Genomic DNA, 14,203 nt, shown 5'->3' on the forward strand with positions numbered 1-14,203 from the left:
GAGAAGGTTGTTTATAGGCAGCACAATAAACATTTGTTCTTCCTATTCTCTGAGACTATGATGAGATAGTTTAGTTTTCCAAAGAAAACCATGTAACTTTAGTGATAGCTAAGCCCTCTTAACAGGCTGGCTCCTGGGGTTGTAAAACCCGAGTTCTTAAAGTTTTAACAATAAATTGAACAAACCTTTCTAAATCTCTCTGGTTCAATTTTTAGGACAACAAAATCAATTAGTTTCTATCTTAATATCACATGCAGTTTTACATTTCTGTGCTGCTGTGATCTTCTACGAAGGGATTTTTCTTTGTTGCAGGGGGCGGGGCATCCTTTGAATATGTTTTAGGATGTAGTCTGTCATCATTACCATAGAATATTTTTCTTTAATGTTTTGCCTGGTTTTCAGTTAAGAACTGAAGCAAATGTGAAAACCTGAATCAGCTGGCAGAATTAGGGTGATCCTGTAACTCCCTGTAGTGTGTGCATGTCTGATTAGGGGCCAGCTGTGTCATTACTAGAGGAAAAAATTTAGCAGCAGTCCATTTTGCAGTGTTAATAAATTATGCCCTCGTGAGTTTTGCTCACTTGTTTTCCTGGAACTGACATTTTAAATTGTAGCTCAGTCAGAAGGTGTTAGTTGATATTCATGGTAAGGTTCACGTCTGCATTTGAAATGTAGTGATTTCGGCAGCTAAGTAAACAGCGAGTAAGAGGGGAGGAGAAATGTAGCAAATAGATTTGTGAAATAATTTTTTGATAATATCTTGCATGAATAATATGGTACAGTGCTCTTCTGTTGATATTGGTAGTGAGGCATTTTGCATATTACTTTGTGGTACATGATCTCAGCTGAGATGGGAACAAGAATACACCGGCCCAACAACAGCAAATCTGGTAAAAACAGGGACATCTCTGTCTACCTTAAGACAAGAGCAAATCAACCTTTGATTTATTGCTAGCCTGTCTCTACAGAACTTTGCCAATCCCTAATCAATGTCTAAAACTTGGCAAAAATTAAAAAGCCGTGTTGATTACTTCTACAGCATTTTATATAAATCAACAAGACACAGAAGACAGAAGCTTTGTTATCATTTTCGCATCTCCTGGAAACCTTTTTATTGTTTATAAAGTTAACCCCTAATTATATCTGGGTTGGTGTGTGTGGGGAGAAGAGAAAGGCAGTGGCCTTGCAAACAGTTGAGGCTGTTCCTCAAGCATTGTGAACCTGAGCATTTTCTTTCACTTACTTTGTCAGAGCCTTACAACTATTTTGTGCTTACCTGCAGCTTGCTATAACTACAGGAAGATTCCTGGGGGGCGGGTCTATTTTATTTGAATTAGATAGTGAAGGTTGCTCACTTCTAGAAGTGAGAAAAGAGAGATTCTGAGGTACTTGTTTGAGGCTAGTCAGTCTCCAAGTTGAATAATAAGCTGAGGTACTTCTTTTTAACTGTGTCTTATGCTGAATACACTTTTTTAATGCTGTAAGACTGAGTCATCTGCTAGTTTTCCATAGAAATGAAAAAAAGCCTAAAAGTTTTTCTTTATAAACTAGATAGATAAGGAAGGAGGTGCCTGCTTCAGTCTCTGTGCTTTATGCACACATAGAGTAAATGACTGATGTTGCTATAATCTGTGGCATCTCTAGGTGAGGTGAGTAACGTCATGCAGCCATACAGTCCTTCCTCCCTTAGCTGTGTTCATGATGGAAGTTTAGGTTTGTATTGCACTGGGATGTAGAAAATTCTGTTGCAGGATAGGAGCCCTTTCTTGTAGGAGCTGGTCCTGTTTTCAACCCACCCTACGCCCTGAAAAAAAGTAATTTCTTCTGTAGACTAATCAATGCAAAAATATGTTTGTGTTTGAGAACATGTTTGGTTTTTTTATTTTCTAAGTGTTCTTCAGCAGAAGAATGGCTGAATCTATATTTATTTTAACTCTCCATACCCCCCTACCATCAGATGGAGACGGGTGCAGAAGAGCTTTTCTGAAGGATTTCGAAGTCTAGAAGTTGTGCATGACCAAAGCATTTGAACGTAATGCTACATGTTGCATTGCTTTCTTGCTTGTGCTTCATGGATGTTACAGAAATACACTTGTTTTTCATGCCCAGTTGATATGTCCCACCCATAGTTATAATCAAAAAAGGGATGGTGATATATTTGGTGTGCTTGTTAGTGTCAACATGGAGTTTGCATTTTCAGCTCTCTAGGAGTTATGAACACGTAGCAGTGTTACTGTTGGAGTAGTGCTGGAGTAAACTGGGGACGTGTCTGTGGACACTTAAGTCTTTTCTAAAATAGTCTTTGAAAACAAAAATGCAGTGACGGGCATCCTGTTTCACCAAACTCTGATCTGCTATTGTGTTTTAGATGCTTAAAGCAATGTGGTCACTGCTTGCAACTCAAAAAAAAATACGTTTTCCTTTCAAGTGCTGTGTCCTGCCCTTGCTGTTTTGCACTCTCTGAGCTGGCTGTGCATGCCCAGTTCAGAGAAATGTTGCTTGACATTTTCCTCTTCACTGGGTCAGTTAAGGTAACCGCTTGGCTTCAAGTGTTACAAAGAAAATAAGCTTCATACCCTCACATTTAAAAGCTTAGATAGTTTTAAAGTCCGTTGGAGACTAGCCCGATTTTAAGATACCTTTCTGTAGCAGTCATTGTAATAGGCTTCTGAACAGAGCATCAGGCTGCAGGACAGCTGTTACCTGAAAGAATTGTGTTTATTATTGCTGGAAAGTAGTAGTGAAAAGGACTTTGAAAAGAAAATACAGGCTTAGTCTGTCTGCAAGGGATCGGAGTTGAAAGTGCCTGAACAGTGACTGGTGCTCGGGAAAATACACAATTTTTAAAGAGATACAGGGAGATAGCACACCAGCTGGCTTTGCTGTACCATGTGAGTCTGAGTTCACAATCTAGTTTTTGCAAGGATGCCAACTTCACAAAGAATGGGGTCCAAGTGTCAAAACTCAGATATATCTGTTTGTAGAATTGTAGCTATACTATGAGGAAAATATAGTTTAACAGTAGTAAAAAAACCAAAACATTGCCTGATGGAAGGTATTAGAAAAATACTGAACCAGTACGTTTCATTTACAAAGACCCTATACAAGCTTGCTATGCTATGGCAGGGAGGAAAAAAAGGGGGGGAGCCCTGAAAGAAGGAATCTGAGAAGCATGTGTCATGACACAGCTTTCTTTTTGAAAGAAACTGCTTGCTACTGTATACAGAAAATGTCTGGGGTCTTTTTGTTTGTTTGCTTGCTTGTATTTTTTCAGACTTCCACATTCTTGTACATACTGTTACAGGAACATTTTCTCCCCTTTTTCTATACAGCACCTTTGACATAAAAAAGCTGTGAGAAACCAAGCAGCAAACATAGTCTGTGGAAGTTTTTTGGGTTTGGATTGCCTTTACAGACAAGCTTTTGGATTCTTACTGCATAGACTCACCAGGACTCAGAGCATATCTGAAGATATTTTCTGTTGAATCTTCAGTTTACATTGTATACTTTCGGACTTAAATATGGAAATTTATAATGTTCGTCCCCTGACCATGACTGCAGATAGAACATTTGATTATTCATGGAAAAAAATCCATCAAGAATGTCCTCCAATTTTTGTAAAGTTTTCAGTTTCAGACTAATAGCTCTTTTTCCTAGCTGTGACTGTAGCTGAGATCAGAATGAAACCCTGTTACCCGCAGAGTGTTGGTAGTGATTAAAAACAGCTCCTAATGTAAAAAATTGGCTTCTCCTTGGTGGAGACGTTCTGGTATCAAATTTAACCTCCCTCCTGCTGTTCCAGTGGTTGGACTAGCATGTCTGGGAAGAAAGTCAAAGTAAGTTTTGGAAGACATTGCATAACAGCATAAATCAGTAATTCTGGAAGAGAAGGTAGTTTCAGGGGCAGGGGGTGGAGAGCTGCCTAGAAGAAGATGCTTTTATTAGGGTTTGCTTAAGTATGGAGTGCAAAGTAGAGCGTGGAAAGGCTGTGCCCCATGATCTCTGTGGGTGGTAGGAGATAATGTTTAGTGTGTGGGAATGGCCTTTAGGGACATTGTCTTTATAATGCTATCTGATTTAAAACTAAAAATAAGACTAGATGCAGCTCTCTTACAATATCTTGTAATACTGTGCCCTCAAGTCTACTGTAAGAGCCACATGATGATGTTCGATAGAATAGGATTTAGCTGCTCTTGTAACTGGTAATGCTGTATCTGTTGCTTAGGTTCTCTTTCTTCTTTGATCTTTGTGTCCCCAAATGTCTTTCTGTGGCAGCTCCTGTCCTTCTGTGACCGCAAACACAAGGAGATGGCTGTAATTCCCACTACTTCTACCTGGTTCTGGTGGGAAGATAGCAATGATGTTCCCTCCAGAAACTTTGTTACATTTCCTCAACACAAATGAAATACTTCTGTTACTTCTGAAACTTTTTCACTTGGCTTCTAATACCAAGTTGGGTAGCATAGAAGAAATATAAAGCCATTAAAAGTAGCTTATGTCAGGAAAGGAGATCTTTAAGGTCTTTCTGTATGAACAATTAAAAATAAAGACCATGTTTCTTTCAGAAGGACCTCCAAGATGATTACATTGAAGTGACTGATGGTTCACTAGAGAACTAACAGTAGTCCCAGTGCGCCTCAGGCCTTTGCTGAGGGATGTATCCTGTTGGACAAAAATACGTACGTGGGCTGACTCCTAGGAAGAAGCATATGAACCTGCATTAATTACTGACACATTCTCTTTGAAGAATACTGGAATACCCAAAGGAGCAAACTGATGTAAAATTCATGCTGGAGTTTCTTTAAATGGATCCTTTCCTAATAAGACTGTAAATTCAGTGAATTATGAATGTCTTGCATGGGGGAGGCATGTGGATGTGGCACAGGAGGGGATACAGCCAAGGTGAGGGGATATCCGTATCTCTTACAAGCCTTTTTGGCCAGTAACATGAAGGAAGCAGCACAGGAATAGTAACTCATGGTCGAGATTGACCTAGGACCTCTATCTTTGTTAGTTTGATAATTTTTAGGAGTGGTTTAAATTTATTGTCTTGAACTTGGACATTGTGAAAAGAATGATTAATGAAATTTGCAAGTATAAAAAGCTTTTGCAAACCAAAATGGTTTATTTCTGAGAGCTCTTTACCTCTTTAGCTGCAGTGATTTCAATACCTGTCTGAAGATTAAATTTCTTTGCTTTCTCTGGGGGATAAATCAATGACAGTATCAAAACAGTGAAAAGCAGGATCAGGAACTGTTTGACCTGTCTTGAAGAGTGAGACTGAACAAAGCTTCCTAGATTTCTTCTGTTTGCATACTTTTTCCCCATTATTTTTTGTGTACCTTTTAATTCTGATTTATTTTCCTGTTACCAGAAATTCTTTCGTCTTGAGTACCAACTAGCTGTACAAGTTGGGAACTCAGATGTGTCCTATAAACCTAAGAATTTTCCCTGGAAATTCAAGCAGTGGGTAACCTTGGAAGATTTTTCTAAGGTGGACCTCATTTCAACACAGAAGCTTTGCAAAAATACGTTGTGTTTTGTTTTCAGGTCTTTCAAGCCTTTGAAGAGTCTTGGCAGTGCTGTGCCTCTGAGGTTAGCTGGGTCTGAGATGAGATCATATTTGGGGTAATCTGAAGAATGAGAAATGGGTTTGGTTTGGGGGACAGAATGTTTCAGCTGGCTACAATTTTCCTGAATTTCAAACAAGCACTGAATTTGCTCTGGGTTGTACCCATAAGTTCTGGCAAAGACTGTTTTGCCCAAGTCAGTTCATTCACCCCCAGTGCAAAACACATGCAAAAGGTTTCCTGGGGAGTATGTGCCTCCGACTCTTTACCCCTCCGGTAATTTATGCTGCAGCAGTTGGGAGACTGGAGCAGAATAACCTTTCCTGGTTAACTGACGGAGAAGAAAGAAATGGAAGGAACCATTATTTTCCTGTCAAGATTTCCCTGAAACAAAGAGGTGCAGAATTATGCATGCTGAGGGGTGTCTTTGGTCCTTTGATTAACAGTGGAGGCCCAATTTTGCCATCAAAAGCGTTCTTAATTATAAGCCCCATTGAAAAGGCTGCACTGAACGCTGTAGAAATGATACTACAGGAGCATGTCTGACTTTGCTTAGGTGATCTGCAAGCATTTTCTGGGACTGTTTTATTAAAATCATCGTAAATACACTGAGAATACAAGAGAAAACTGGAAATGTCTGTTATTTGTTTCAGTTTCATCGCAGCAGAAGGCATTGCATCAGCAAGGAACTCAAATAACTGGTCCTGGCTTGAGTGTGAGAAAGCCTCCTGCTTTGGTACCTTAGCAAAGCCTGATACTCTCCCCATGCAGCTGGTTGACATAATGTGTATCACAAGGTCTTCCTCAAATAAAAGACATCCGTCTTGGTTATTTTATGAGTCTGCTGATTAAAGAGATTTTATTGTAATTACTATGACTAAAAGGCTACAGCAGAAGATGGAAATGTTAATTTACAATCTGCTTGCTGACCAAGTGTCATGTGATAATAGATTGGGACAGACTGTGGTTTGCAAATGGACCTGAATTTTCAGAGCCACTAATTTGAAATGGCAGATAAAGTACCAGCATGTACATTTCAAAAGGAACGCGTTTGATTAACCAACTATAGCGCAGCAGTGGTTGTTTGACAGGTTGGTTGAGAAATGATCACCTTTGGTTTTACACTGGTGGCAGCAATGTACATGGTAGAGAAGAAAGTAGCAGAAGGACAGATGGACAGAGCTTGACGGTAAATCTCAGCTTTGTAGTAAGCAGACTGTGCTCCAGACCCACCACAGCACTTATGTTCCCAATTTCCAATTAAACAAAGGGGATTTAGGTACCTACTAGATATGTAAATCAGGTCTTTAATTCTGTTAATCTCTTAGTGATGTGTATGTAGTCACAGATGCAGCTAATTCATTTTAAAAAAAAAAAAGGTATTTTTCCAGCTGTAGTGTTGGCCCTGCTCTTTTTTCAGTGGCTTTATAGCTCAGGATGCAAGGTGTCAGGCACCCTTGCTCTGTAATGGTGCCAAAGGAATTGAAGGAGTTTCATAGTTGTGGGCTCAGGTGTTTCAAATAATACTAGTGATGGCAGCCTGATAGCACTTCAAAAGGGTATTAATGTTTCTGTGGAAATTTTGAAATATAATATTCTATAGCAGAGGGATAATACTTTCTGAAATCCCTCATCTTGGTCTACGTGTCCTATTAAAAAGATTATCGTAATGTGTAAACTTAGAAAACAATTTCTGCAAATTTTGGTTCTTTATGTATGCTACTGAAATCTCCTGTATAGTTAAATTTATATACAGCACTGCCAAGCCTTCTTAGGGGCTCTTAATAGATCACTGTACTGAAACTTTAATTGTAACTGTCTTGAATGAAAAATTAACTAAGAAAATATTGTATGTTTAAGTTCTTATTTTGGAAAGTGATATTATGTTACTGAAAGAATAGTATGCAGTGCGAAACACCTGACTGTATTTGTATTGTGGCTTCAAAGTAAAGATTTTGTATTAGTCACTCTAAAAACATTGATGTATCCCGTAGCATCATGCGGAACTTTGTTTTTTGAAAAATTTAATACTGTTGTGTATGATAATTGAAAAACAGGAATAGAGCTTAAATGCAGATTCATTAGAGTTGACAAACAGGTTTTTACGTAGACATTGTTGCTTTACAGAGTGATGTATGGCACATTGCTGTATACCCTTTGAGTTATATGTGAACTGCAAATGGTCGATTGCAGTTGTGTTCCAGAGGTGACAGTGGAGATGAGGAGTTGAAATAGCCTTATGGCTTTGCGTCTGATTTACACACTGAAGGACTGCAAGTTGGAAGCAACAAGTGTGTGTGCACTGTATATTAGGGATCTGTTTCTGGGCAGTAGTCACTGCAATGTATTATATATACAGTACAAAAATATTCATTGACGAATGTCACAAGTGGCTACTGAATTTCTGAAGAAGATAAAAGAAGCCAGAGCTGAGAGAGGCATTTTAGTGATTGACCCCCAAGGAGCAGATTCATAACCACAACTTGACATCTAATGGATCTAGAGCTGAATTTACTAGAATTCAATCTCTACTGCTTTGATCTTTGATGGGACAGTGGGTTTTGCTGGTCTAACACTAACTGTCATAAGCAGAAATGAGTTGGAAATTCTCAAACTAAAATGTTCATTAGGATGTTGAGGGCAATTGCAGTAAAAAACTAACTGGCTGAAGAGGAAGAACTGGTGTCCATTGGGGTTTTTTTTCTAAAGATTTTTCAAAGGGGAAAAAAGAGAAGAAGAGATACTTAAGTGAAGTCAATGTTCTATGCTGATTTTTCAGATGTGGAAGCTGAAAAAGTGAGTAGAAGCTCAGTGGTGCAAAGAATAACCCTGGTCTCAAAAAAACGTATGTCTTTCTGTCTTTACAGTTAAGTCTATATATGTTTGGATAAATTATAATATGGATATATACACAAACATATACTATATATAGAATTATATATTTTTATTTATGTTTTATACTTTGTGTGTTTGTCTATATATAAGTAATAGTTATTATTTCACTGTTCTTGATGGATCCCAAAATGAGTGGATTTGGGGTGCATATTAATAGACAGATGCATTCTCAGGCTTGAGCTTATATAAAAGCCTTGGCACTTGTTGGTGTCAATTTAAAGGCAGAATGAAAAGGATGGAATAACTTGGTACTGTAGGCAATGATAAGGCAGGTGTTTGAATTCTGAGATGCCCCTTTTGAGGTGGCAAAAGGAAATCTTCTGCCAAGTTAGTTGGAGATTCTGGATTCCACCAAAGTGTTAATGCTAAAGCAAAAGCACTGGTCTGACCCATTCACTACTCTGAAACGTGTGTGATGCATTTGTTGACTTTGTCACATCTCTTAATGTTAAGACAAGATGACAGTGAATCTGTTACCATTTTATTGGGATGTCATTTGCGATAGAGCTGATACGCCATAAAAAGTAGTTGCTGACCTATATGTAATTATGCTGTGAGCATGAGTGCTGCTGTGGTGGAAATCTGTGTTCAAGAAACTATGGAAGTACCACCAAAAGCTGGGTCAGACCTTGAACTAGTCCCAAATTCTGAATGAGAGGCAAGGGGAGGAGGGCAAATAAATCTTGACAACCTGTAGCACCGATAAAGAGCACATGCACTCTAGTGCCAAATAAAGCTGCTTCACCTCGCTGTCATCTTGGCGGACTTTGAAGGTGGCTGGAGTGAAATTTCTAGCCGATGACAACATTGGGTAGCTCCTGTGGCCCTGGTCCCAGGCAGCTGGTGGTGAGCCTGCCAAGGTCTTTGTGAAGGAGTGGGATTTTGGAGATATGCTTGAGAGTATTAGAACGTTGTTTAGTCAGGTGTTTTCCCATTTTCCAATTTTTGTGAATTCATTCACAATTTTGACAGAGCTTGAAGTGTTATTGTTGTGTTGTGACATCACTTCAATGCAAGTGGGCTACAAGGGGGTGGATCCAACTTTTGCCCTGGGCACTGTCATTGACACCTTGCCATGACTTCCTTGCATGCTCAATCTTATTTTCACTGTCAATGAAAGGAAAGGCAATCCTTATTGATTATAAACAAACTTCTGGAGGTCTCAAGACAAGTAGTCTCATATTTCCAGAGCTTAGTGTGTGGCTGGCAAATGACAGTGAGCAGTATTGCACACAGCTGCCTTTGACCATAAGATCTTCTGGTTTGTCCAAAGCAGTCTCTTGACACGGCTCTACCAAGAGTAGCGTTCATTGCCCTGCCACCAGCCCCATCCATAAAAGAGATTTTCTATGCCGTGAATGTAGCAGCACCGTGTGGCTGGGATAAAAGTGGTGATTCATCACCCCAAAATAAGTGCTGTGCTGATTGTAGCTGCCAAATACTCAGTCATCAGTTTCTCCCTGTTAAGGATTTACCACCTCTCTGACTGTGGTGTAAGCAGATGGCTGGTGGAGGCAGTTAACCGTTGATGAAGTTAATCATTGCTGGAGCACAGTGGTGGTCTTGTAACTGCCGGGGACTTTTAGAGACACATGAGGTCAGGTCTGCAGTCCTTGCATTTAATGCCTGGTCTTCTATTGGTAGTAATCTTGGTAGTTTAAGCATGCAAAAAGCTTATAGCTCATAGTTCTTGGAGAGCAGTTGAATTTAGTTGCTATTAATGGAAAATAAAATTTGGTTTTCACGTTTACAGTCTACTTCATGAGAAATTGTTATTCTGTAAGGGGAGCCCATTCAGTACATCAAACTCAGCTGCAAACTGAACTTGTTCACAGGCACTGGTGCCATTTAGTAACCACACAACTGTTGTTTATTAAAACAAGTGTTGTTTATTAACTTTCCATTTGTTTTATATGATAGTAAGAATATGTAAATTACAAAGTGTATCAGATTACGTTGTGACTTCTGTAATACAAGCTCATTAAATATCTTAATTTTCAATAGTGTTATGATGCACTATAAAACAGAAAAGACAGCAATTCACATGTCCCCTACTCGTTCTTTCTAATCTCCTATGTATTGTTAATTTTCCTGTTCAAAAATGTCTCTGTCATGAATGAAAAAAATGAATCTTACTCCATTTTATCGAAGTAATTAATTACCATATAGATATTGTAATTGTGTTGGTCACTCCAGAATTTCCTGTTGAGAATAAGTTTAACCACTTCACTGGTTTCTGGTAATAAATATTCTTAATACCTGTGATTCTCTTGGTTGCCCTAAAAGTATTAATATCCTTTCAGGGAAAACCAGGCTGAAGTTAAAATTCAGTATTCTGGACATCTTTTAAGTCTAGTGCCTCTAAAAGCATATAAATGGTGCCTCATTTAAAGAAGAAGAAAAAGTGTCTTTCTGGACCATCCTATAGCCAGCTCTGTTTGGATGAGTAAAATCGTGCTATTTCTGCTTCCTCCTGTGCTCTTTATATTTTTACTTCAGCTTCATTCCGGCCATGCATACCTTTGGCTGAAGGTTAATCTGGACAAAACAAAGGGGATATTGGCAGATCGAGGAAATCAGAATTTCTTAATGAGACTATCCCTTTTATTCCTTTTTGTTACTTACGTGTTTTCAACTTGGCGTCTACAGTTAGGAATTAGAAAGGGCTGAGTAAACAGCTCCCAACCTGAAATCTTACTTATCCTTTTGTATGTTGTAATTAGGGCAAGAGTTGCCTCCTTCATTATACAAGTGGAATATTGGAAAAATTACCGAGTGATGTGTTTTCTTACCATAGCTTTAGCCCATTTCAGTACTTGTACATAGGCTGGTACTTGGACCTGTTTAATAAGGGTAAGTTTTTTTGCTGGAAGCCCAGAGGGCTGATCTAGTCCTCAGGGATACAGCAGTTCCACTCATCCCAGGAGTTCTCTGGCCTCTCTTGGCTCTACTGACTATAGGGAAAGATTAAATTCCTATAGCTCACGTGCAAACATTTACATTGTAGACATCCAACTACAGGAGCAGGGAATATTATCCCTACCTGAAACCTGTTTGTGGTACACCATTATGATGGCAGGTGTCAGTGCATTTTTTGCAATATTCAAAGTACACTCTCTTCAAATATTCATAAAGGCTACTTAAGTCTAATGCATATTTTGTTGTTTTATTGTTATAATAAAAGCAGTTTGACATGCTCTTTTCACCATCAGTAAATTTTCTGGATTTTATTCTGTGTATGTTGGTTCATTGGCTTCAGCTGTAGTGTTTTACCAAGTTTATTTGGTGGTTAACTTAAAGTGAACTAAAAACCAGCTCTCAAAACTCACAGCAAGATTTCAAAGGGCATGCTGACCCATAAGTACCATAAGCAGAATAATATTTGATAACTAAGTGGCTCTCAAATTTCATAAGCTGCTTATCTGTTAAGGGGTTTTGTCTAGATAAATTCATCAATAGCAGTAACATACCAGAAATACCATGTTATGATATTTTAAACAGATGATAAATTCTGGGTTTTAAGCCACTGTATTCTAGTTTGGGAGAACTTGTTTGAGGAGAGAAGTTTCAGTGCTAGTTGTGGTTTCGAGATCATCTCGCCCAGCAATGTTCTCTTCCCCCTGTTCATACACACCTGTACAAAGGAAATGCGAGACTCTAGGAATTTAAAGCAGAGGGCTTGCTTTTCCTAATTTTCTTTCTTAGATCCTTTAGTTATAACTTAGATAAACTAAACGGGTTAATCTATTAAAATTTCTCTTTCATGTCATTGTTTGGACTTTTTTTTTTCTTCCTTAATTTTTACAGCGTTCTGTGTCATTACCAAAAATGCATGTGGAGGTAAAATGAATGGCATACTTCTTACTATTTATATACTAAGGTTTTGGCCTTTCTGACAGATTTGAAAGATTGAAGACAAAACCCAATGATGTCTGTTCCCTAGGAGGATTTGAGTGCTTGTTTGAGAATAGCTGGACTAGTTCTTTTACTGGATGAAGCTAATCTGTAAGGGGAATACTGGAAAAAACATCTCACGTTATTCACAACCTTTCAAGCAGGAGAGGCTTATTGAACTCCACGTGAACTTAACAATATCTTTCCAAGAACCACCAGTTACCGTATTTGTCGTCTTTGTTGTACACAATTGCTATTGGAAGTGCTGCATTATTGTTGTAAGATATATTTCTGTATCTGAAAGAGTTACAGAGTAAACTAATTTTCCAGCAATAACTGGCTTAGCCTCACAATGATAAACATATCCCTCTGTGGTATCCTGTTATGTTCTATGATATCCTGTTACTTCAGGATATAAGGAAGATGTGATTTGTAATGCCATGATCTTGGTGTGTAATCAATATTTCTAAGATCAAATGTATCATATGCATTAATACTGTTCTGTCTATCTTTGGACACAGGTAGGATGAAGGCAAATCATGAATTAGGTTTTACTTGCCAAACTGGTCCTTTTTCCTAGATTTATAACTTATGTAATAGTATAAAAAGTTTGATTGTTTTGTCTTATTAAGGTTCCTTAGTCTTTCACGTCTATAGTACATCAAGGCCAACATTTTGAAACAGCACTGATGCCTGAAGCAGGGCACAGTCTGCAAATTCTGGTCTAAACAAATGTTCTTTCTCTTTTGAGATGCTATGAATAAATAACCTGAGATTTCTCTCAATAGATCCTCTCATTCAGTCATTTTATTGGCAGCCAGACGGCCCTACTCTTTTAACTACCAGCCCTGCTGGGACATATTTTTCATAGTCAGAGTGGATCAATTGATAAGGTGTTTTTTGTGGCTGTTGGGAAGACTGTTCTCTCAGAATAGGAGTCATTAGCAACAGCCCTGGTCACTCTAATGCCTGCATCCCATGGGACTGGTGTCTGGGCTGATCCACTCTCTAATGTTATGCTGAACACATAATACAACATAAATTGAAATAAGCAAATTGTAGAGGATGACATGTTCACATACAAAACAAAATTAGAATTTGGCAAGCAAAATCTGCTTCCTTTAATCTATGAGTGTATCAGCTTTGTTGTATTCCTCCATGTAGCACAGCCACTGTAGTTAGTCTTTGGGCTAATACAGCTGGCTTTGTAAAGTCCAAGTGATGACCTTTCAGTATGATTGTTAACTTACTTTAAACTTAGTAAAATTGCAGTATCTGTGACAGTAAAATATAACTGTTATTTTCCTTCCGTATAAGAACAACTTGCTTTTTAAAAGGGAGGGAAGGGAAGAAAATGGTGATAAAGATTGTCATTACATTCCAGGATAATAATGCAATAAAGCTCTCAATTGTATCCTATGTGGGCACTAGATTAGTTAGTAGTTGAATCTAAATTGCTGTCTAAGCTGTAGAGTCACTGGGTTTGATGTTAAACAGAGTCCTCAGAAATGCTTAGTGCACTTGAGGAATAGGCCCTTGTATATCAAAGTTCTTGTTACCATGTAATATGATGAAGTACCTCATCTGTCTCTGAAGACCACCTGGGTTTCTATTAACTGTGAGTCATTCTATTAAAATCTTGTAATGGGATTATAAACAGTCTTTTCACAGCACTGTTGTCTTGTTAAATGATGTCCATGTCAGCTAGTGGCTTGGACACCTAGTCCATATGCAAGTGTGAATCTGAATTTCTTTTTCTCCTAATTCTCTACACAGCAAAATAAATGGGCATTTAGCCTGATCTGTTCATGAAGTGGAACATCAGTAGGGATTTTGGTGCCAGA

General features: G+C 38.4%; 1 protein-coding gene across 7 annotated transcripts in view; it reads left to right on the forward strand.

The window, feature by feature from the left end:
- KLF12 (KLF transcription factor 12) overlaps positions 1-14,203 on the forward strand; it is a 248,325-nt gene that overhangs the window by 122,070 nt on the left and 112,052 nt on the right. For 2 of the 7 annotated variants that reach the window (XM_074815531.1, XM_074815530.1), the window contains exon 3: positions 8,350-8,415. The exons of the other annotated variants lie outside the window; for them this stretch is intronic. The gene's annotated coding sequence lies outside the window, so the exon portion shown is untranslated. The remainder of the gene's footprint in view (positions 1-8,349; positions 8,416-14,203) is intronic. 7 annotated transcript variants of the gene reach the window in all.

The sequence above is a fragment of the Strix aluco genome, chromosome 2 (genome assembly GCF_031877795.1).
Source record: "Strix aluco isolate bStrAlu1 chromosome 2, bStrAlu1.hap1, whole genome shotgun sequence".
Classification (NCBI taxonomy): domain Eukaryota; kingdom Metazoa; phylum Chordata; class Aves; order Strigiformes; family Strigidae; genus Strix; species Strix aluco.